The 23874-nt window shown below is 40.3% G+C and overlaps 1 long non-coding RNA gene across 2 annotated transcripts in view; it reads right to left on the reverse strand.

The window, feature by feature from the left end:
- Positions 1 to 7845: 7845 nt before the first annotated feature.
- The window catches only part of LOC121073531, a 76905-nt gene continuing 60876 nt past the window's right edge, over positions 7846 to 23874 (reverse strand). For both annotated transcript variants that reach the window (XR_005821770.1, XR_005821771.1), the window contains one exon: positions 7846 to 8055. This is a non-coding gene — a long non-coding RNA (uncharacterized LOC121073531). The remainder of the gene's footprint in view (positions 8056 to 23874) is intronic.

Here is a 23874-nt window from a genome sequence, read left to right on the forward strand (position 1 = left end):
TTGCACTTGAAGATCCAATGAATAGAAACACTGCTACTAAAAGATACTGCACAACAGACCTTCATCATACATTGAAACATCTATGAAAAATCAGATGACATTCATGCAATGACATGCTCTGAGTACTTTTTTTTCCTTCTTTCCCCCATTTTTATTACTGAACTTCAGAAATTAATTCTGCATAAAATTCTGAATATAAAAAATTCATATCAAGATTTTAATGCACATACTTCAGAAAAAAATGTGCCCCTTGAAAGTTTTGGAGTAGGTAAACCTCATATAGCTGTATGACTAAGTGGCGAAATCTATTTGTGCATTTCAGCAACAAAATAACCTTAGAGATTAGCTCCTGATAAGGACAGCAAAGCAATCAGGCTTTCAATATTGTTAAAGAGAAGAGACAGGTCTGTTGCATGTGCTGAACACAGAGCTCCAAGCAAGAGGAATACATGATGCTTACCTTTCGGTAAGACCCTTCCTAGGCTGTCAAATATGTTGCAAGTTCAATTAGCATCTATGATTCTCAGAAAGCAAGGACTTCTAATATATATAAAATCCTGTGCTCTTCTCAGTGAAGAAAAGCTAATGAACTACTCCAGAGCAGGAGCACCTGTTCACTACTCTTCACTGTGAGCTGCAAGAGAATCAGTATTGTGTGCAACTCAGAAATACATACGTAAGATCTACAGATTTTAACTTGGCAAAATTTCAGATGAAAATAAATTTTCAGGCTGTGTTAGAAAGTCTTAGGAATATACTCATCAAGCAGGATTTTTTAATGACATTTCTATAATAGCAGAAGTCTCTGTGCAGGTACTATTATGCTAGAGTAAAAGGTCAAGAATACTAGTATATTTTATTTTGCTGACAGAACTATCGTGCTAAATCTGCAAAGCATCCCAACTACAAATTCCTGTAACAAACTAGGCCAGAAGTGATATTTTGTGATGAGAAAATTGTATGAAACATCCCAGTGACTTCCAGCTCATTCAGGAGCTCACATGAAAAAAGCATAAAGGTTAATGCAAGAAGTGCAACAATTTTATCTTCTGAACCTCTAGCTGTATAATTTGCATAAATGTTAAACAGTCTTTTGTTTGAAATACGTGGGATCTGATATAAATGACAGGGAAAAAAATAAGATTATGAGCATTAAATGATTCTACTTCAAAAAACACTTAGTCTAGATTTTTATTTGGTAGAGATAGTAATCACAAGAAGGAAATCCTTATCACTGTTGGAAGAAAGGTACCTTTATCAGCAAAGCAGCAAACAATATCCTATTCTTTTCCTTATTAAAATCAATGTCTCCAGAGAAGTGTAAGTCTGATTCAGAATTTCTACAGATTTTTAATTTAAAAAAAAGAAGGTCAGGAAATGGGAGCAGTGATACAAAAAGTATTAACTTTTCAACTTCCTAGGGATGAATGCAACTCTGCATGTGAGTGAGCTCAGTACTTCTCTGCAGAACAATGCATACAACGTGTGTCAGTGCATTGTTTCTACTCCTGCTGTTGCTCTCCCCTCACTGAATGGGGGTTACTCCAGAAAATACAGAACCACATGGGAACTTAAATCCACTCCTATTCTAGTTTAGCTACAATAATCTTCAACATTGAAAACAATATTTCTTAGATAGAGTGATGGACATCCAAACAGTGAAAGAAATGGGAAATGGGTTTTAATGAGTGATACCAGAACCAAGCAATTCTTTGTGGGAGGGGAGGAAGCACTATTTCAATCAGTGAAGAAAGCAATAGCTTTCAAACTGTTTGGCCTAATTCTGACAAAATCAAAGATTATAAAAGTTAGCACTCAACTTCCATGGGCCAAACCATCTGAATGTTTATCCAGACTTGAAAACAATGCTTGTTTTTTGTTGTTGTTTTTGTTGTTGTTAATGAAAATTGCACTACTCTTCTCCCTTCCAAGAGGCCCCAAACATACTTCTTTACTTTTTCTAGCATGCACTAGCATCCCCATTGTACCCTCCACTGTCCAACTAGGACACTATCTGCTTGCTTCTAACATGTCCCTCTTACTGACTTCGAGGACTCTTTACGCTTGCACAGCAGAGGGAAACTACTTGGTTTGTATCTCCTAATTATCTCTGCATTATCCTTGCTAGGTGCTTGGAGAACTACCTTTCTCTTCCCTGAAAGCAAAGCATCCTGGACTTCCTTTAATATTCCCTATTAGCACTCCACCTATGTCCTTCAGGCCTGAAAAAAGTCTTCAGTCAAACGAACTTGCTTCAAAGCCTACACTTTGATGGTGAGAGAATATCAAGCCCATGGCCTTCTCTCCCTCCCTTGCAAAACATAACAAAATGGAAATGACTGACTGATAGCAGAATTGTTGAAGTTCTTCTGTCTTTTTGGGTACTTGGCATGTGAGACTTGCTTGATACATGAACTCTTTAGAGGCATAATGATAAGGAATCATGTGCAGGAAAAAGTTCTTTACAGAATCACAGAATCACCTAGGTTGGAAGAGACCTCCAAGATCACCCAGTCCAACCTCTGACCTAACACTAATAAATCCTCCACTAAACCATATCACTAAGCTCTACATCTAAACGTCTTTTAAAGACCTCCAGGGATGGTGACTCAACCACTTCCCTGGCCAGCCCATCCCTAACAATCCTTTCGGTAAAGAAGTTCTTCCTAATATCCAACTTAAACCTCCCCTGGCACAACTTTAGCCCATTCCCCTCCCCCCACAAAAAAGAAGCGCACACACACCCTGAGAATTGGCAAGAGCTGTTTATTGCCAAGACATCTTGCAGGCAAGCCTGCAGGATGTCCATGGTGTTTGGTGGCTCCAAGCTAATGCTTGCGATGGAGCCTGAGCAACGAGTAGGGGGCTCGCCAGGCACTCCTGCGATGCTGTTGGTGCTCTCGGATATCAGAGCACAAAGACATGCCGCAGTAGTCCCAGGCCTGTCCTGGCAGAGGTGGATCCACTTCCATCTGTTCCTCAGCATCTGGTGGATCCAGCTCCATGGGCTCCACGGTGCTGGGCAGAAGGCTAAGCCAGTCTTTGCCGGGGACTGCCCAAACAGGATGCCTCTCCAATGTTCTCAGGCCAGGGTGCCGAACCAGGGTGTCGTCCAGTCCCACGCCTCGGTCCCATGCCACTGTCAGCTTGATTTTCATGCATGGGTCCAACACTGCCGTCTGGTTTACGGCCATGGCTGGGTCCCACACTGTGCTCCAGACTATGGGCACGCCTCTGCTCCCTGCGGCTCTCTGCCTGATGCTCCTGCCTTCGCCCCACGTCACCATTGCTCCTATGGTAAGGCCCAGGCCCCCTGTCGCTGGGTGTTTGAGGGGCCGGCCTGTTCCCTGCATCGTTGCGGTGCCAATGGTACTGCCTGTATGTGTCTGTGGGCTGGGCGCCAGAGGTCCCTTGGGCACTGGTGTCTCTTGTGCCGCCGGCGCTATCCCTCCGCCCACGACACATCTCCTTCTGCTCAGGTGCATTCCTTCTTGGTGCTTCATTGGACGGCATCGCTGTCCTCGCACACCAAGGAGGCCTGCTGCTCACCTTGCTCTTCTAGTCTTTCTCCTGCCGCACAAGCTGGCAGTCAGAGGGCCTAGATGCTCAGCGAATGGTGGGCCAGCTGCAGGGGCCTGTTTTATAGGGCCCCCAGCAAAGGCGAGGCACTGGTGGCTACTGTGACCTCAGCAAGCCTCTGTGATGGAGTGGCCCACGCGTGGCCAAAGGCGGCTGTGTTGGGAGCGGCCTGGAAAATGCCCTCACGTGGACAAGGAGGAGGGTTGGGGGGGCTGAGGGCCCCTTTTCTGGGGCTGGCTCCCCCGGGCCATTTGGCTTGCCAGAGAGAAAGGCTGCCCCTTGGCCACAGGGACTGCCCTGCACCTCCCGTCCTGTGCCCTGGGTTTATTTTTAACACTGTTTTTTAGGTAATTTCATTCTATTCTTTACGGAAAAGAACAGAAGCAAGGTGCATCTTCAGCCCTAATTCCCATGTGCGCTTTGTGCTCAGAGTGAAGAATTTCTTCCTCATGTCACATCTAATCTAAATGTCCCCTCCATTTGTTCAAAGCCATTATTCCTGGTTCCATGGCTACACTCCCTGACAGAGTCCCTCTTCAGCTTTCTTCTAGGCCACTTTTATGGGTAAGGTTAGGTGGCAAAACTGCACATCTTTCCAGCTCAGGAACAGGAATTCTGAAAGAGTTTTTTTTTTTTTTTTTTTTTGCTGCTGACTCACATCTACCATCATAAACCAGAATGTGCCTTAGTTACCCTAACATCTGTATTCTTTGGCAGTCCTTATTATGAACAGTTAAAATTACAGATTGTGTTCGTCATTTCAGAGCAATCAGAGATGCACTGTCACATTACCAGCTGCTGAACTTTCCCTACTACGCATGGAGGGCTAACAGGGCTTTTTTTTTTTTTTTTTTTTTTGAATACTTCAACATTTTGCTTGAAAGATATGGGATCTTGGGATCTGTGAAATATCTCATGCATAAATGTAAAATTAACAGTACTGACTGATCTAATTTCAAACAACATTACACCAGCTTTTCATCTGGTGGAAATATTAAATATAGGAACTGACAGATAATGGCAGATAATACTGCTGAATCTGGGAAGCAGCAGCAGGTGGGATTGCTACTTATGCATCTTATTTTTTTTTTTACAAAGCTTAAAGCTTCATTTCTCACGTATTGTGCTCTCCAAACAACTAGCATATATTTATATCTTTGGCAGCCAGTAAACATTCCAGCTAGAAAACCAATGCCATGTATCATGCCAATGCCATGCATGAAAGAAAACATCTCCTGATTTACTCTAACATCTCAAATGGACAAAATGAGTTAATATATCAGACAATCAAATGCAAACTGCTGAACTCCACAGAAATTAATACCATATCATACCATAGCAAAGACTATTTCTGATAGACATGTCATCTTTAAGATTGAAGAAGTCAATCTTATCAATTTCCAATATACATCTGAAATCCACTAGCTGGACAGAAGTAACTATGTGCAACTTTCATTTCAACAGAGCAGAAATATATAGGAGTTGATGTTGCAGCTGAGCAATCCATACAGTAAGGATTTGGGAGAATATTTAGGAATCTTCCTGGTACTGCCACAGATTTCTCTTTCCAGATTTCAGTTTTATGACTGCTCTAGCTAGCTGAACTTTCCATGCCTCAGTTTCTCATTTGCCCTCCTGCCAAATAATGGTGTATTAGTTCAATTGTGATTTTTTTTTGAAAGCATGACTTTCTGTGCATCTTTAAAATGCTTAAAACAACTAAATCCTATTCTACTGGTGCCTTTTGAAGGATGTAAACTAGTAAATATGTAATAGATTGCAACAGCTTCCAAAAATGACCTAAAAAATTGATATGTTTTCTGGTGGTCAGCTTAAGATACTTAAAGTCCAACTTTTCTTCAAACTTGAATGTGAATCAACAGTCTTGAAAAGGGGTGAACTGAAGTACCCCCACTGAAAAAAAAAATTATCACCTGTAATATACTCAAGGTAATTCCATAAATATCACAGGCTCAATCCTCTTTTAGCATGACCCATGAGTTTCACTTGTTTTGTTTCACTGTTTTTTTTTGTTGTTGTTTTGTTTTTTTTTTAATTTGTCAATATAGACCACACATATTGAGGTCCCTTATTTAATCTTAAAAGTATACTCCACGCACAAACTAGTCTACCACGAATGACAGAGAACTCCTTTGACTCCATTAAAGACAGTAGCAAGTGAGGGAATGCAATGTACTCGGTGCTGTGGGAGAACTGTATACTTTGGACTGACAAGCCACTTTATTTTTAACTTCATGAAGAAAAATATTTTGCCAATTAATAAGTATTAAGCATTCCTGTGGCAGCTTGTATTTACAAAATGAACACAAATGCAGTGAAAGAATGTGGAGTATGCAACAACAAGAACACAAGTAGTTATCATTTACATTAAATCACAAGCCCAGAGTATCCGAGAAAAGGCTGATACGGAATTCAGAGAAATACAACCATCTGGAAAGGTCTTAATTTCAAGGGGGTTTATTGTTCTTTATATTTTATTTCAAAACTACTCTGTAGTCTGTAGCAAAGAAGGCCATTTCTCTTCATATTCTCTGAAAGAAACTAAGAGCTGAGGGGATTTATTCCTATGCAGCCATTAAACCAGAAATAATTAAACCAAACACATCATGAATAGTCACAAATACCATCCTCCATGCATTTCCATGTTCTTGTGATTTCATTGAAGATAACCGCAAGGAGAGCACTCAACTCAAAAGACTTGCAATTTACATCCTGTTTTCCCACTGACCTATCAGCAGTATCACTGAAACTTCTGGTGCCTCCTGCTGCAGCTGAACCATTTATTCATAGTGTTCATACAATATGGAATACAGGCAGCCCTGCTTACAAAGGTAGTGAGAATTGTAAGGGAGTAACAGCCTGGAGTATCCTGAGCTGGTCACTGCCTCATACACCTACCTTCACTCTTTATCACGGTGGTGTCAGACAGGCGTTTAAATCAGTACACATATAGGATAGGTACAACATACAGGAATGTTAAAGCCATAAGGAATATACATCAGGTATCCCACACAAACGGTAATATGCTTATTGTGATTTTTAGCCTAGACCTAAATGATTTACTATTCAAGAGAACTTTTAAGACTTGGTCTGGAGACCTTTTCTTACATTTCTGAGTAGGGCTAGTTTTGATATAGATGATCTGTTGGCAGGTACCTAGAGCAGCTGATTGCTTGTGTACAGCTGGACATGAGTCATGACCAGAGTTGCAGATAATCAGATATGAGTGCTCTGGTGGTTGCCTCTAAAGGAAGCATCAGGGTAAGATGACAGCTGCAGTTGGCAGCAAGGGAAAGATACCCACTTAGCTACACCAATCCCTGCCATTGGCTTTCCTTCCATCCCTCACATGCACCTGGGAGCAACAACAGCAGCAAGTTGGTTTCTTCCCCAGTTTAAACTGTGCATGCCAGTTTTATGGCCATGGGTTTCATAGAATCATCAAATGGCTCGGGTTGGAAGGGACCTTAAAGACCATATAGTTCCAACCTTCCTGCCATGGGCAGGGATGCCACCCACTAGATCAGGTTGCCCAGGGCCTCATCCAACCTGGTCTTGAACACCTCCAGGGATGGGGCATCCACAACCTCTCTGGGTAACCTGTTACATTGCCTCACTGCTCTCTGAGTGAAGAATTTCTTCTTTCATTTTGTCTTTTCTTAGAAGGGCAAAACAACAGCTGATGTGCTAGCTAGGAAACATTTAAACACTTCAATTTTTCCTTAAAGAGAATGACAAAAGTGACACTTCAAAAGCAATTTCTAGTAGGTTTACTGGAAACTGGGATGTCCTTCTTTCCAGTAAATCTCAAAGGACTGATCATTCTTGGCCATCTTCACTACTGAAAAAATAAATAAATGAAGCCCCTGTTGACCAAATGCACCACAGAAGCCTATTTGGCAACTGCGACTATTACCAATGCTTCCTCCCACTAATTGTATTCTTATAATCAGAGCTCTTAGTAGTACAGCTAATGATTCTGCAAGGGATACAATGCCACCATCTTTACATTTCCTATTTGTCTCGTGTAGCTAGCTATAAACGCAACTGTTCGAAGGTCACAAATTGTGACGTCAGTGGAGCTGAGAGGGTGTAGCTAGGGACAAGTTTTGACTCATAATTCGTAATGACCAGATCAATCTAATGACCAGTCAGATACTGAGCTACTTCGTCACAGCAGAAAGGGTTTACCATTTTTCTAGAAATTCTTCAAATTATTTAAGTAATGTTCATACATTAGTAACAAAAATGAAGTGCTGGTCTCTTCCTATAATACACTAAATAGTTTACTTATAAAACGTAGTGCAACAAACACAATATATGGTAATGCCACAGTACATTTTCAAACTTACTGTTAGCTGTCAAGATTACACAGCCCTGGGCTACGTCTTTTGTCCATGGGAAACAACAAACAGGAACTTGCAGCCATAACCAGTCGAGTTGTTTTTGCAACACCTAAAAATCAAAAAGGCAAGCCGTTTATATACTTTTAATCACATATTTTGGTTGATTTTATTATACAATTAAAGACTGGGCAATACAACAGTTTCTTCAGTCCTTCTGTGCATAGCAGCTTCTAACTGAAGAGAAGTATGTTTTTGGGGCACACAAAAACTTTGGTGTGCTTGAGTTCTTAGCCCAGCTGGCAACATGAGCCATTTCTGAGCTCTACCTCTACTTCAGCTGTTATAAAATAGCAGTAAGATTCCTCACAATACCTATTTTACAGAACTGCCCTGTTTGTCTGCAGAATTTACATCAAATAAAAATGTTCAGACAGGCAGAAACAAAGATGCACATGAAACCTTAACTGCTCCAAACTTTCACACTTTTTTTTTTTATCTGCAGTTCTTCTATGATTTGGTATGAGAGAAAAATTTAGCCTTACAAAGCAAGGTGAAAGGTGCCTACTAGGCTTGCAAATTTTGATCCCCTTACTCTTGTACTAAGTTTTCACTGTGAATAAATTTGTAGCTCACCCCTCTAGTCAGCAGCACTTAACATACAGCTCGGACAGAAGCAGAGATACCCTTCCTTTTTGCCCCATTCTTGTGGAGTTTCATAACATGACACTCGCAGCTCCCCGTAGCTGTCTGACTAGAAAAGTATATAAACAACCACGTGATTGCCACAATTACCAAAACCTGAGGAGACAAGGGAAGCAGGCAAGGAAAAAATATGCAAGATGGGGGGCTGATGAAAGGGGAGTTAACAGGTTAATGGTCTTTGCGGGATGTGCCTCTGACAATGCAAAGGTATCTTTGAGGGCAAATATCATAAGCTGTTCAGAGGATTGGCCACACAGATAGTTGAGTATCAAGACAACTGTCCATAGGAAGGAACTGTCCATGTGGAAGGAAATGAACAAGTCATCAGCACCTTTCACACAGTTCACAGGGAACAGCACCCACAGACACCTATCTTAGGAATACGTCCTATTGTAAATATGACATCTTATAGTAAATATGACTAATTCATAGTCCTCCAGTCAGGTACTTTTTTTTATGCTACCCTGCTTTTCTGCTTCCAGGTGACGGATTCAATGAACAGCTTCCTGCAATACAAAGTCAACAAGCAATGCTATGACATATCTCACCAACAGTGTTACATGCACCTCAGCACACAGAATGGCAGAGGCAGGTACAGCTTGACTAATTGCAAGACTGAGATACAGAAGTTACATAGGACAAGGCAACACATGTGCTTTAGGTGAGCACTTAGCTCATTCCACTACCTTTATGCCTGGATGTTGGATTAGGGCATCACTGGGTGGGCAGTTCACTAGGCAGCAGGGCAATGCTGCTCAGAGTGTGCATTAGCTAGCCTTGGTGTAAGAGATGTGCTGGAGAACCAGAGATCAAGACCACCAGCTCCACAGACTTCAAATAGCGGTGCAGGTCCCCCAAACCACTTGTAAATGGTTGTAACTTGGATGCCTGTGAACCCTACCCAAACCTCTATTCTATGCTTTTGAATCAGTTTACAGGGCCACCCACTAGCAGAACTGCAGATGTGTAGATGTTTCCCAAGGAGCTTTAACCATGAACCTTTGGTGTTGCCAGGACCATCGCTGTGGCAGCTTTACCTCTACATGTCCAAAAGGGACTCCAGGCCTACCTGTGAAAACTACATGCTGCTGCAGCTTCACTGTAGTTTTGTTACCAAATGTAAGACTACCTTAGAAGTACCTACCCCAACTGTGCTACCCATATGGATAACCACAAACAGGAAGTTTCAGATCTAGTTTACATGGAGACATTGAGACACATAAATCAGTAACATACTGTGAAATTAACATTTACTGCTAGTCAGCTCTTTTCAGGTTTTGCCCTAAATAGCCATGTCTCCTAACATAAGCCAAACCTAGCAAGAACTGAATATGGTACATGAGATGTACATATCTTTCCTCCAAAGCCTGCTTGTCTTAAAATTTTCACACAAATGAAGATGTCTCCTACCTCATCCTTCCCATATATGAGCTGCCATTTTAGTTATTCAGCCACTCAAAGAATTATAATAGTTTTGTTTTCTATTTTATTTCTAAAGGATATAAAAATATCAGCCCAAACCTTTATTTTTTTAATTTTTTTTTTAAACTAAGATAGCTTAATTTCAGCTGTGTTTACATTCAAACTTTTTGTCTGTTGAAGTTCTGCACTACAAGATAAGCCAACAATGATTTTGAACTCCACAGGGAATTCCCAATTCACTGGAGTATTCTTATCATACTTCAAAAATCTTTAAAAACTAAACAAAAACAAACAGCCCCCATGTTTACACAGAAGGAGTTCAAATCTGATGTGACTAAATGCCTGTGAAATGTCATGCAGCAAGATGTGCTGGTCATTTCTGAGATGTTACAGATTAGCAGTAAGAACACGCAGGATATTTTATTGATAGATTCAGCCTGCTACAATTCCCTGAACTGTATCCCTTTGCAAGTTTAGCCTCATTTAGAAGGGTTAAAATAAACAGTTTCCATGACAGAATAATAAAGTATCTTGTGCACCTTGCTTTTTAATGCGACACCAGCTAATTAAGTTTGAAAACAATTATCCTATTATCAGAGGACTTGCGAATCCGTTACAGAAAACCTTGTCTCCACACGTTCCTGGAGTAAACTTCTTTCTTCCCTGTGTGAATGTGATGTCACTTCAACCCATGACCTTGAATGCCAGATAATTTATCTAATGAATAAGGGAGAGATAAGCTTCATTTATTTTTGCTTGTGTGGCAATACCCAGCCATACTGTACTTTCAGGTGAGAGTTATTTTATTAATCTCTCTGAAACTCAAAAACAATAATAAATTAAAAAACCACGCCTTTCTTCTAACAGATCATTCTGGCAGTAGGTTTAGTTCCTCTCTTACTGGCCCAGTGGAGAAAAGAGCCCTAGCCTACCCCCGTGGACCTGCTTCTCATTATTCCTGGGTGTGGCAGAATAATACTTTTGGGAACACGCTGCTACTTTTCCAGGCAAGCAGCAGCAAAAAAAATCATTGTTTCTTAGAAAGCCTTCCTGAAATTACTTCTGTGAAAGGAGTATTTTTTCTTGAAAGCAATCAAATGTACTTACTGTGCAGGCACAATATTTCACTTTAGTAGTAGACAATTGGAGTGAACTAAAATCTCACAATGTGGAAACTCAGTCCTGCCTGCCTACCTCTAAAACTGAACAGATTTCTGGATGTCTGGCACCTTCTAGTTCTTGTAAATTCAAAAAAAATAATAATTATTTGTTCTCATGTTTGGAATCCAGATGTTCATGAGGATCCAAAAATGGAACCTAGAAGTTGAACTCAATTCTGCTAAGCTGAAGAAAGTCAAAATTGGACCTACATTGTTAAAATTTGGTTTTGAAACAAGGACAACAAAAAGGAAATAAATATGTATGAGACAATATATATTAGAAGCAATCAACTTGTTTAACTTTTAATATCCTCCCTTCTCAATTATTTTACTTATTATCCATGAAACAGACTGTCACAAGATAATGAACTCTTCAGGAATATCTTGAGTGAATCATACCTGAATACAAAGCTTGCCCCTCCACTTACTTTCTTTCGTAGCTGCCATCATATGCCTACTTCTCTTCTTTCCAGAACCTTACAGAAAATTAATGTTCCCTGTCTTGGCTATTTGCAGTATTCCTGTTGATAGCTGACAGACCCAGTGGGCCTGAAAATGACTTTTCATCCCCCCTGAAGTCTGAGGAAGAGGAGCAAGGGAGATGACTGAGCTCTTCTAGTTTTTTAGCTGCTCTGTGTGTTTTCACACTGCTTGATGTCAAAAGGTTTGAGTTTCTTTGAGAGAGACGGAAGTAACAGAATGAGGACCCTGCACTAAGTTATAAACCCTGCAGTGAGTGATAAACCCAGGCAGCAGTTTAGGGAACCTCTGGCTTAGAAGTCAAGTACTGGAATACAAAGTAGGTCTCTCTCCTACTCTCCACCCTGACTGCTTGTGACCTTGCAAAACTGAATTTCTCCTGCATTTCCAGATAAGTTAAGGCAAACGTGTAAAGCAGAGTCAGGTAAAATGCTCCTATACAAGCACCTTTAGCTACATGACAAGTACTATGGATAACAGATCTACATCTGGTGGCTATGGCTATTACCTCAGAAAACATCTCATGGCTAGAAAAGGAAGTGTAAAAATATGTTAGCCTGCACCCACAAACAACAACTAGCTGATTTCAGAGAATGAGATCACAATTATATCTCACCAGGATTTTCTCACTGGGCAAGAATCTGCTAGCAGAGCTTTGTTCGCTAAAGGAAAGAAATAATGAACAAAATTAGTGTCCCAAGAAGTGAAAGAAAAACTTCCTGCTGCCACTAAGTGTGGTGTTCTTGTTTATATATCTGAAGGAAATGGGGAAATTACCCCAATATACCTAAAAAGACTTTTCGGTAGGATACATGCTGCTCCTCAGTATTTGACTTTCAGTCTCTCTTAATCTTCATCCCACGGAGCTGTGTGTATAGCAGCTAAAGCTCTTCCAGTTAGGTGAAAGAGCATCTACTTTTTTGCATGCCTGATCAGGCTGCATAAAGGAAAAAGGTTCATTGTAAGCAAGTGAGTTGTAATAAGAGCAATGCACGTAGATATCAAGGAGCGGTCCCTGCTACTCACCCCCTTGCAAAACTCATTGAATGCTCACAAGCAATAACCACTGACACGTTTGAATTCTCAAACAGTAAAAAAAGTATTAGCCGCTTTATCTTCAAAATGCAGTTCCCAAGAGAGGATAAAAGTAAGCCCACCCTTTCAATTCTTAATCAGAAATGAAACAGTTCTGCCTGTTCACCATCCTATGAGGCTCAGCAATGGCAGTGTGCAGGAAGTATGAACAAATACTACTCATGAACCAGATTTAGCACAGGAAGGGACAATGCCCTTTGTTTGCTTGATTTTTCAGTGATACCATGTTAAAAAAAATAATCTGATACCCTGTAAAAAGACTTCCTGAAGCTAAAGTTAGAAGGGATTTGAGCTGCCTAGTCATTTGGAAATCTAAAACTTTTCCACTAGGTCTTCAACTACTAACCCTTCTGTACAACCTGAAACGAGTAACTGCTTCAGCACGGTATCTGTATCTCAAGTTCTTCAAAGGTTAGGAAAGTTATAGTCAACTCAAAATCTTAAAATAGCAAGGCTGGGTTTTGTTCTTTTTTCCCCCACTCCAGTTCTCTTTTGAAAACTTCTGAGAACTTGCCCTTAAGAGCAGAATTTAACAGGAAGCCAGAGTGCTTCCTAAGGGACTACACTATCTGTGGAGCTCTTCCCAGCTCTTGCCAACTAGCCCAACATGCACACTCTGACCTTACACATTACTGCAATATGGGCATAAAATGCCATTTCAGACTGAACAGCGTTTAAAAGTTGTTAACTTTCTGTACTGTGTCCTTTTATCATTACAAATTGAGAGCAGTACCCTAAAATGCTCACAAGTGGATTGTATGGCTTCTATAGCTGCTCACAGAACTACAGGCAGAAAATGTGCTAGTTGAAGAAATATCCTAAAAGCAACACTTAGAACAAGCAAAATTTGACAAGTTGAATGAAAAACTGCTTAAGTTAGGATGGACTAAAAGGAAATACATTAGCTTGTTTGCATAATACAAAGACCAACAACTATTTACTTTTTTGTTTGTTTGTTCTCAACTCTTGCCAGCTACAGATGCAATGTATACCAATATGGCAACTGGATATAACCCAATCCACTTATTCTGTTATAAGTTTTTTTGAACTGTTAAAATGTGGACAGCATAAATCATCGTATCTGAAGGAGAGAGAAAAGCCACAAAGAAAGGGGCTGCAGCAGCCAGGATATGACAGATGAAGCCATCATTTTGATCAAAATGGAGTTATGGTCAACCAGTAGGCTTCTGGATGGGCAGGCTGCTATGTGGGTGGACTGCAGGGAGGAGGGATACAAGGAATTTCATAATGAATGGCATTTCTGGTTCAATACACAGAGATAAATGGTGCTCTATGTTACATTGCTGGCAGTTGGTCACACACAGGGCCACAGACTTGAAGAACTGTTAACAATTGCATCTGGTTAAATTGCTTTGCCTATATCATTCCCTTTCCTCATTTCTTTAGAAGTCTTTCAACATATTTCTAGCCCAAAGCACTGTATTTAGAACCTTATTTTTCACTGACCATTTCCTTCTCCTCCCTTATACTTGACTAAGAGACCCAGCCCTTCCTCTAGCTTTCTCTCCCGGGGTAACATTCAGGCTCCCTCACTTCCTTCATGATCAAGTGGAAAACTTGAAGGGTGGAGGAAAGATCAAGGAAGGGGAAGGTGAGAGACCAGGATTAACTGGTGTGCTGTGTGTGATCAGTACATTCTTCAACACACCGAGAGAATTTCTTGATCACGAGGATAACGTTTCGGAGTGAAACCTTACCACTGTTCCTCATATTGAGTAATAGCTTATTTACACCTCACTCTGATGGAATGATTTACTCCTTCAAGAACAAAGGGACTTGAACCTGCAAGCCCAGTTCCAGGAGGTATTTACTGTCTGTACTATTGTGCCCAAGGGATTGAATTTTGCACGCTTATGTCCTGTTCTCTACTACAGCAGCTATAGCATCTCCCTTGACGAACTATATCTTGTTAAGTTGATACATCTAATGTGAAAGATATTCTTAACATTAATGGAGGTACTGACATGTTCACAAACTCCAACTACATCCATTGGCTAAGAGAGCTACCTAACATAGTAAGTCCCATAACTCCAGGAGTCAGTGAGGCAGTACGTACTGATTACAGTGGTTAATTAAATGCTCCAAAACACATCTTCCTTATACAAAATTCAAGCCATGTATTTGTAGCTAGTCATGATTATAACAACGTCAGAAGGCTTAGAAACAGCTTTACAATGTTTCTTACTAAAAATTCTCTGAAGTTCAGTGAAATGCAGGTTGATAATTCCTAATTACAAAAAATGAAAATCAGAAAAGGATATAAATATTGCTTTAAACACTTGAACATGAAAGACTCAAAATACTAAGCACTATACTATCAACTACGTGCAGGAGCACAGCACCTGCGCTGCTTTTTGGACAATTTCAAATTTGAAACCGTGATCTTTCACTGCAGCTTCTGGCACCATTTTGTAAGTCCAGGTACCAAAAATTTGCTGCCACAACCCTTTACATAAATTACTATTTAGATGAAAGATATCAGACATCTGTTTAGAGGATGTATTTTTCTTGAATTGTAAAGTTGGGGATTTTTTCTTATATATAACAATGAGATATAAACAACTAATCCTATTGTAAAGAGAACATTCTGTACTAGACAAACGGCAATATGACAGAGCCAGTAGGAAAGATCACACATACAGAGCATCTTCAGTGTAAACTTTGCTGAGGTTTGTTCAAGTCCTCTCCATAAATAAAGATGTCGTTTAGAGAAGGCTATTCTGAGTCACTGTGCACATCTACTGGATCATAAGTCCTGACAGGAAGTGCACTGCAAATGCCTCAGTGCATCCCTTCAGTTGGTAAACGTGAACCAGCTGAAAGGCTCAGACAGGTTACAGGGATGGTTTCTCTCTAAAAAATGTCTCCAAGTGGGATAAGTCATTGGACTGCAAACTGCAGGTGCAAAGCCTGGCACTGCCAGCAGTGCCCACAGAAAGACAGTCTGCAGGTCTGAGCTGAGGCACTCATCCTTCTGTCATGACTTAGACCTACTTTAGGTTGTGACACCTTCCAACGTGTCTAGAGGATGGTGACAAGCTAACTATGGGAAAAACGTACAAGCTCAGAAGGAAGGAGGAGAGGAGTAATTCTCCCAGTGAAGTAAGTGGGGGAAAAGCTGCAATTATCCCTGTCTGGAATCTGGGATGTTGTGGTTAATAACCCTGTTCTCGTCAATAGTTAAATGAGTTTCTCAATGGTCACACGTGGTCAGGACTTCAGTTTTATGTTCCACACTCCAGAAACGCATTCGGACACTGGCTCAACACTGACTCAGTGGGCAAGGTGCCGTTCACTGAATCACAATTACCACTTCCTGCAGCGCTGTTTCTGCTTGTAGTATTTCGAAGGAGTGAGAGGCTGGTTAGCTGAGAATTAACCTCACAACTTAAGCCAACAAAACTGCAGAACATACACAGTTTGTATGTACATAGGAAAACTTTTTGACGAGAAAACACTATTCCATACAAAGATTTTGAATGAAATTGTGCAAATGCAGTAATGTTTCATGTGTGATATATAATATTTACTTTTCTTACGAAGATAAACTAAATTTTCTCAAAAGAAAAAAACAGTGTGCTCATCTTTATGATCTTCTAGCACCGTGTTCTTCTACGGCACTGCAAAGAACCCCTTTAGAACAGAACGAACATCTTATTGAATAGGAGGATGTTTTCCATAACAGGAGGTCAAGATAGCTAAAAGTTTGTTAGATTTTGTTCTGTGTTGTAGGCTGTACAACACTTTCAGAAATAGACAGAAACAAAATAAACAACTCTTACATCACTGTAACATTACACACTTAAAACACTAACGGGGGAATTTTACCCGGTACTATTTCAAAAAATTACAAGTAACTTAATTTGCGTGCGCGCACACATGCAACCATCCCAGCTCATCAATTTATTGATGAGTCTCTGGAAAATAATGCTGATAAGTACTTGTCTTATGATAAGCAAAAGAAAGATAGCAGTCTCTTCCTCTCAGTAATAGACTGTTGTCTGCAAGCTTTTAAATGGTTAATTCCTAGTGAGAATCAGTGAGTTTATCATGAGGTCATGCTTGCATGCTGTACCATTTCAGCTGTACACAGGACATCAGAGCTGCTTCTGCAACCCACCCCAGCCTATGCGCTCTCCTACAGTTTCGTGACTCTTCCTGCTAAGATTTCCATCAGCAAAAGTTTTGGCAGGTTATGCTTATAAAAAGGTTTGTCAAGTACTAGGAACATGCATGCAAAAGCCGTAAACAGAAGTAATGGATGCTTCTGTTTAGATTTCGCATTGCTAGCCCAGCTGTAACTAATCTCATTTGAGAGCTTATTTACAATACGTTTGACTACTTGCATATCTGACAAAGATGCCAATATTTCATACCAGTTTTCTAGTTTAATTGACAGTAGTAAGTCACTCTTAGTTCTAAAAGTGACCAAAAGCTTAATTAGCCTGTAGGCTCAATTAACCAGGTTTCTGAGGAAGATTGTCCAAAGGGAGAATAGTAGTATGTGCAGACAATGTCATAAACCGAGTCCTTCAACTTCTAACACATTCATATTTCCTTCTTAAGTTCAGTACTTAATAAGGTGGGTCATGTTTTTTTTGGCAGATTAAGAGCACTGACCTCTCATCCTGTGCCTGAACAATGCAGACAAGAACCACCAGCAAACTTGAAAATTCAAATCAAATTCAGACGACAGACATGAGCTTTCTGTGTGCCAGGCAATATGATCTGGACCACATTTTTTTCAGTGGGTATCATTTTTAGCTTATACAGGGAGCCCAAGTAGATCCACAGCATTCATAGCATTCCTATAGACCCTAAACTTTTGCTTCTACTGATGTTATCACAGAATTTCCCATAGCTACAGTGCTGATGTGCAAGAATCTCAACCACCTACCACAATGCCACAGAAGATTGCCTTGCTGTGGAATACAGGTTTTAGCAAAAGTGAGAAAGCAATATTACTATAAAAGAACAATCACTTATGAGCTCACTGTTGACTTTGCTCATCACATAAGAAAAGGCACTGTTACAGTTACAAGCCAGCCTCACTAGTGAACATAAAGTATTTGCTATGCCTTCATATTCTTCTCTGATCTACTGTTCAGAGGCTCTGGGACAGAGTATCAGATTAGGACACGCTCATATGGTTAAACATTTGCTTATAAGCAGGGTCTACAAGCAATAAACTCCTACTTTGTCAAGAAATAAAAAGAAAAAAAATATGATATTGACCTCAAACCACTGACCTTTCCTACTCCTTTTCCTTCTAGGAAGACTTCAAAATAAATGTTACTATTGCTTCACAAGGTAAGTCTCATGTCAGGCTTCAGAGAACCACCTGTCACATCAAAGGTGCCTCGGAGCTCCTGATGAGTCATGGCTCATGGGACTCTACCAGCCCTAACAGCATTCCGTCTAAAAACCAAACGAAAACCTCTCATAACATGAAAGTTCTGCCAGGTATTCAGGTATCTATTCTTATTTTCACTTGTATTAAATTTATGGAAAATGGTCATGTCATTTTACCTTTAAAGTGTGTGTACTACAAAGATAGATGTACAGTAGGCAACCCTTTATGGAACCCTTATATTTTTGACAGCGTTTTTGAAGATATGTAAGACTACATTTGCTTGTATATCTAGTTTGAAGTTACCACACACTGTTTCAAGTTGTAATACTTTATGTATGCTCACACAGACTTGAATGTCACATGCTGAAACTGTGGTTTCCTCATGTTCCTTAAATGATGCCGTCTTTCCTCTTTCTACATTTTCTCACTCTTTTTTGAGGAATCAGTCTTGTCAGAACTTATCACAGCTAGGGAAAAAAATGTCAAACATGCCCATACAGAGCATGCAGAAAAACAGAGACAAGGTTATCTTGGTCTAGAACTGAGAGCTGTGGAACTATAACTGTGCAGCACTGTGTCAGTGTAAGGAACCTTACTGCCAGGAATTCTCACATTAATGTAGTGATATACTTTGAGAATCAAACCAAACACCTCCGCCTGGCACTGAATAACATTTGGGAATCACCTATTAATAATAAGTCACCAGACTGCCAAAACCAAGATAAATTCCTTTTTTAATATGAATCACACAGTGGGAAGAATGAAAGGCTGAGGAATAGCGTTGATCACCTAAAACTATCTGAAGCAAGCAAGTTGCCTAGTAGCCTACAATGCATTTATTGGAATTTAGCTTATGAACTTAACTTCCCACATGCATCCATTTCAGACTTAGGATATCAAGTTCTCTTCTACAAAGCAAGAGCATGACAAAAGAGGCAGCGAGTAGCAAGACCCACTTTCTGGAGTAACCCCGAAGGAGAGATTGGCATCCCAGGCTCTTTCAACCTAAGAGATCAGTTTATAACTCTTATTGTACAGCGGGTGGCCTAAGGCAGGAGTCATTCTCCACCTTTTCCTGATGAGAATAAGGCCTTGCAGGGAGAGAAATGGGAGATCTGTGAGGCTCAAGACAATGAATAACTAGGTAGATTTCCAGGAAAAGCCATTCCACAGTAACATGTTCTAGCAGGGCCTTTTTAGATCATTTTGTGTATACAAGAAAACAGAGTTATAAGTGATGAGCTATTACGAGCCAGATGCTGATCCTTGTTAGACCAATATAAACACATTATGAAACAACTGAGCTAAAGGCCTTGTAGAAGAGGGTTTGATCTTATTTATCTGGTGTTTTGGTACCTAGACCTATGCCATTGAAATGAACACAAGACAAGGATCTCCCTAAGCTAGTTTTCTTTTAAGTAATATTCAGTGCAGCGTAATATTGCTAGCTAGGATCTATCCTGACATTCCTTACTCCCACTGAGTAATGCTTATTCATGGAAGTAGTTCCATTTAATGAACTGTGTTACACAGACCATATTACAAATTTCCATTTATCTCAGGGGAATTTACATAGCCTGGCACAAGCTTTTCTCCCGGACAACAGATGAATGTTCACCAAGTGTGGAGAGGGAAAATGCAATTCTTTCCTATAGTCTGTCCTACCTTAACAATATCTAGTCTTCACAGTACTTGCAGTTGATTATACATGGATCATTTTTGAACTCCCCAAATACAAACTTAACAATAGAGTTTCTACTCCAATTCTACTTAAGGCTTTCTCCAATCTTTCTCTGTCCTGTGCATGGAATGGAAATTACCCCACTAGAACACGTCTGAGCTAGAGCTCTCTCCTCATTCTCCTGGGCTTGGCAGCTCCCTTTACAGATCACCAGCCATCTTCCACAGCTCTCTGATCCACTGCCTCTTTGTATGCTTCTGACTCATTGGAACTTGCCTTGAAACAGCTCTATTTTGGTTCTCTTTTTGTCCCCCTCTTCATTTTGTATCTGACTTGGAGTGAATAAATCTGCACATTTCTTCAGTATCACTTTCTGTAAGGTCTTTCATAAGATCAAACTCATCTACAACCAAACTCCATCTTTGCTGATCCTTTTGGGTCCAAAACCACTGTCCTCCACCTCCTTTCTCTTTCACTGAAAGGAAAGACACTTTCCTGCCTCCCAGAAACCTGGACAAATGCAATTCTGCTTCTCTCATCAGCACTTAGAAAAGCTCCTGCGAAAGCTTCTCGTATAGAATTGTCCTTCATTAAGTCATTCTTTATCCTGTTCTTCACTGAGTCAACCATTCAGAATTTGTTTTCATTCTCAGAGCACCTCATAACCTATGCCCTCTAGGCCTGTCCTCTCACATTCATCCTTTGGATGTTGACTCCTACTCCTGAACAACCTGGGGGGCCAACCTCCACAGTCCATTTAACATCTGGGAAAAAAAATAAGTAAATAAATAAAGCATAGAAAAGTTTTCAATCTCTTCCAGCACAAGCATCTTCCAGCACAGGGGCATTTGTTATTGTGTTCTCGTTTCGTTTCTGACAACTACTTAACATTTTTCTAATCCCTCTTCTGACTAAATCCCAGCAATTTCTGAAAGACACACAATGCTTAGCACTGCCTTTTTGCCTTTTTTCCCCTCCCTGCAGCTTCCACTCTGCCTGTCTGACCATGACTACAACATTACCATGCTGCAGATTTATTAGCATGGAATTTGTTCCACACTGTGCCGTCTTCTTCCCTTTAAACACTCACCGCTTGCTCTGAAGAGACAAGGGAGCATACTTGTGACACCTCTTGGTGAATAAAAGGAAGATGCACTCCAATTCAGTTGACGCAAATCGATCATTCAATGCCAATTTAAGGTATTTTCCTCAAAAAACACATACATTTCAGAAGAAACACATACATTTCAGAAGAAATAAAGTGGTGCCATCTTCAGTAGTTCTAACCAAAAATCACAGAATGGCACAAGCAGTCAGCATTGCCATGAAAAGGCCATGGAGAAAGAGGAGGGAGAAAAAGCAAGGATTTCTGCTTTCTGGCAGAAATACCTTGATAGTACTGATACTATATGCCAGCACTCCACCTGGAAGACTTGGAACAACAATGAGGGAAAACCCTATTTGGCAAACACAAAGTGGTTTTGAAAGCTTTTCTCTGTTATGTTTATCACTTACAGAAGGCTCTGTCATTTTTTTTTTTTTTGTCCTCCTTGTCTATCAATAAAAGCTGCTACTGCCGTATGCAGGACAGGTGCTAAAATTCCTCAGTGACAGCTAGCAGAGCTTTTTTTAAAAGATATATTTACTTAAACCCTACAAACTTTGAACCACATTCAGCAAACAGAGATTAGGTAAAGCAGCACAGTAGCTATATTAGAAATAAGTTATGGGAAGCTTACTTGAAAGAAAATGGAAGACTATAGCCAAAACATCCAAAAGGAGTGGGAGGGAAAGAAGAGATATGCACTATTATTAGCGTGCCTGAGATATACGCTATTATTAGAGCACCCATTAAATTCTGTTTCCCTTTTCTTCTCAGCACAGAGCTTTTAGGAGTTTATGTAGGAAGAATGCTGTTGCTCAACAGCACCCAGGAAACAATTTTTCTCCTTAAAACTCTTTCCTCTAAATTGTTCAACAGCAACTTAACTTGCAACTGTACTGAGACCGTCTGACACACAAGGCACTACTGCCCTAGGGGCCCTGCATTCCATCTTTCTTCAGCTGTAAACTCATTAAACTGTCTGTTTTTCTTCAGAGCTTTTTCACTGCTTCATAGCATAATCCACAACTAACGTCGCTAATGCTGTGATTACAGAGTTGCTTTTCCATATATTGTAGCTTAGATACTTAATACTTCAGGAATTTATACTGCTACCTACCATTATGGTACCTGGGCATTTACAAGCAAAACAATTCTGTATTTAAGTATTGCAGTACAATCATCCGCCATGGCTGCAGGCAAGGTGCATATTAAGTGAACAGAAAGAGATACACTCAACTCCATTGCAAACTACTAGGCATCCAGGGCTTGCTGTAACTAAACCCCTGGAGCCTGCCTAAGAGATACAAGACTTACACAGCATGCTTTTTAACCCTGCTAGAGGCCAAACTGTTAAGGGTAGGGAGTGCCACACCCTACTGAAAGCAGGAACTATTAATTGTCTCTTATCTAAGACACCTGTTATAGTCTTAGCGTTCCTTGACAGAACAGTCTGTAACATCACAGCTTCCTTAACAGTAGATAGGAACTGTCCATACTAGCTTAGGCACTTATCTTCCTCCATTAGTAGGAATGCCAAAGGCAGAGGAGGAAGGGATGGAATCCCAAATGAGCTCCCCATGCAAGCCTCTTGCTGAGAAGAGCAGTGCCAAGTTTCTCATCTGGTCTGTATTACATGGCAGGTTATGGGTTTGTTGCTTCCCTGGATACACCATCACTGGAATTCAGCTTACAGAACTCATCCCCCAGAATTTGCTCCCTTCCCCATTTTCAGTAAGTTGTTTTTTTCCTCCAGAAGTCTGCCAACTGGCTTGCTCTTGGTTTGTTGGTTTTCCTCTGGAATGTGAATATGATTTACTGACACACTGCATAAACAATAGTCTAAGCCAGCTGTTTCTGTAAATTTCTGATGTTAGATTTCAATGTGCTATTCCAGATCAGTATATGGCAAGCAGACATATCATTCCCTTAAGAAGTATTTTATTTCAGAACTTGAGACCACCACAGCAAGCATAGCTTTATACCTAAAACACTCTATATTTCCTTTCTGTCTTCTAGCTTCAGACTTAGTATCTCCTCTTTCTCTTCCCCAGTGCTACCAGGTAACTAGAAGCTAAAGATATGCCTAGAGCTAAATGCAAACAGAATTGTGACATCTGTAGTTCAGACTAATCTTTGCTTTAGATATTAGCTGTCTCAACTAAGCAATTTCAACAAATCTCAGACATTGGCTACTTTCCTAATCTACGGATTTTTACAAATGCTAAATGAGATTCAATCTACACAAAACCTGGTTTAAAAACAGGTGCACTTAAAGCTGATGAAGAAATCCTCAGATGTGATCATTCCTGTTAAAAACAAAAAATCAAAATGGTATCCTGACAGCTCACCGGAACAACAAACATTGTATACAAAGACTATTCATCAAATAGTCGCTGTCTACTCTTCACATGAGTGAAGTGGGCATAATGACAGGGGATTTCACAGGTGCTCAACCTGTGTTTGTTACTAAGAAGTCAACTTCTAGCAGCCAGTCCCTTTGAAAAGCACAGCTGCAGCATCCAGGAAAACTATGCTTGAGAGAGGTTATATTGCTTTAAAGCTTCAACCGCATTCTCTCCTAGTGTAATAAAATAGCTGAACTAACAGCACGCAATTTATTGTTGTGATTGAAGCAAGTTTGTAAGTTCTTGATTACACTGGCTTAGTTCAGAGATAAAAGGCTGGCTACTCCTGCTGCTCACAGGACAACAAGTACTACAACAAGCATCTGGAGAGAGTCCAGTGCCCCTAGGCTGATACACTCAGCTACATCTACCCACATAGATAACAAAGATAAGGGAGATACAGTAGGCAGCAAGGAAAAGGAACAGAATTTTAAATAAACAAAGAAACCTGAGTAGCTGAATTATACCTAAAGGAAATGAGATCACCATTTGCTCCAGATTCTA

This window comes from Cygnus olor, chromosome 7 (assembly GCF_009769625.2).
Source record: "Cygnus olor isolate bCygOlo1 chromosome 7, bCygOlo1.pri.v2, whole genome shotgun sequence".
Lineage (NCBI taxonomy): Eukaryota > Metazoa > Chordata > Aves > Anseriformes > Anatidae > Cygnus > Cygnus olor.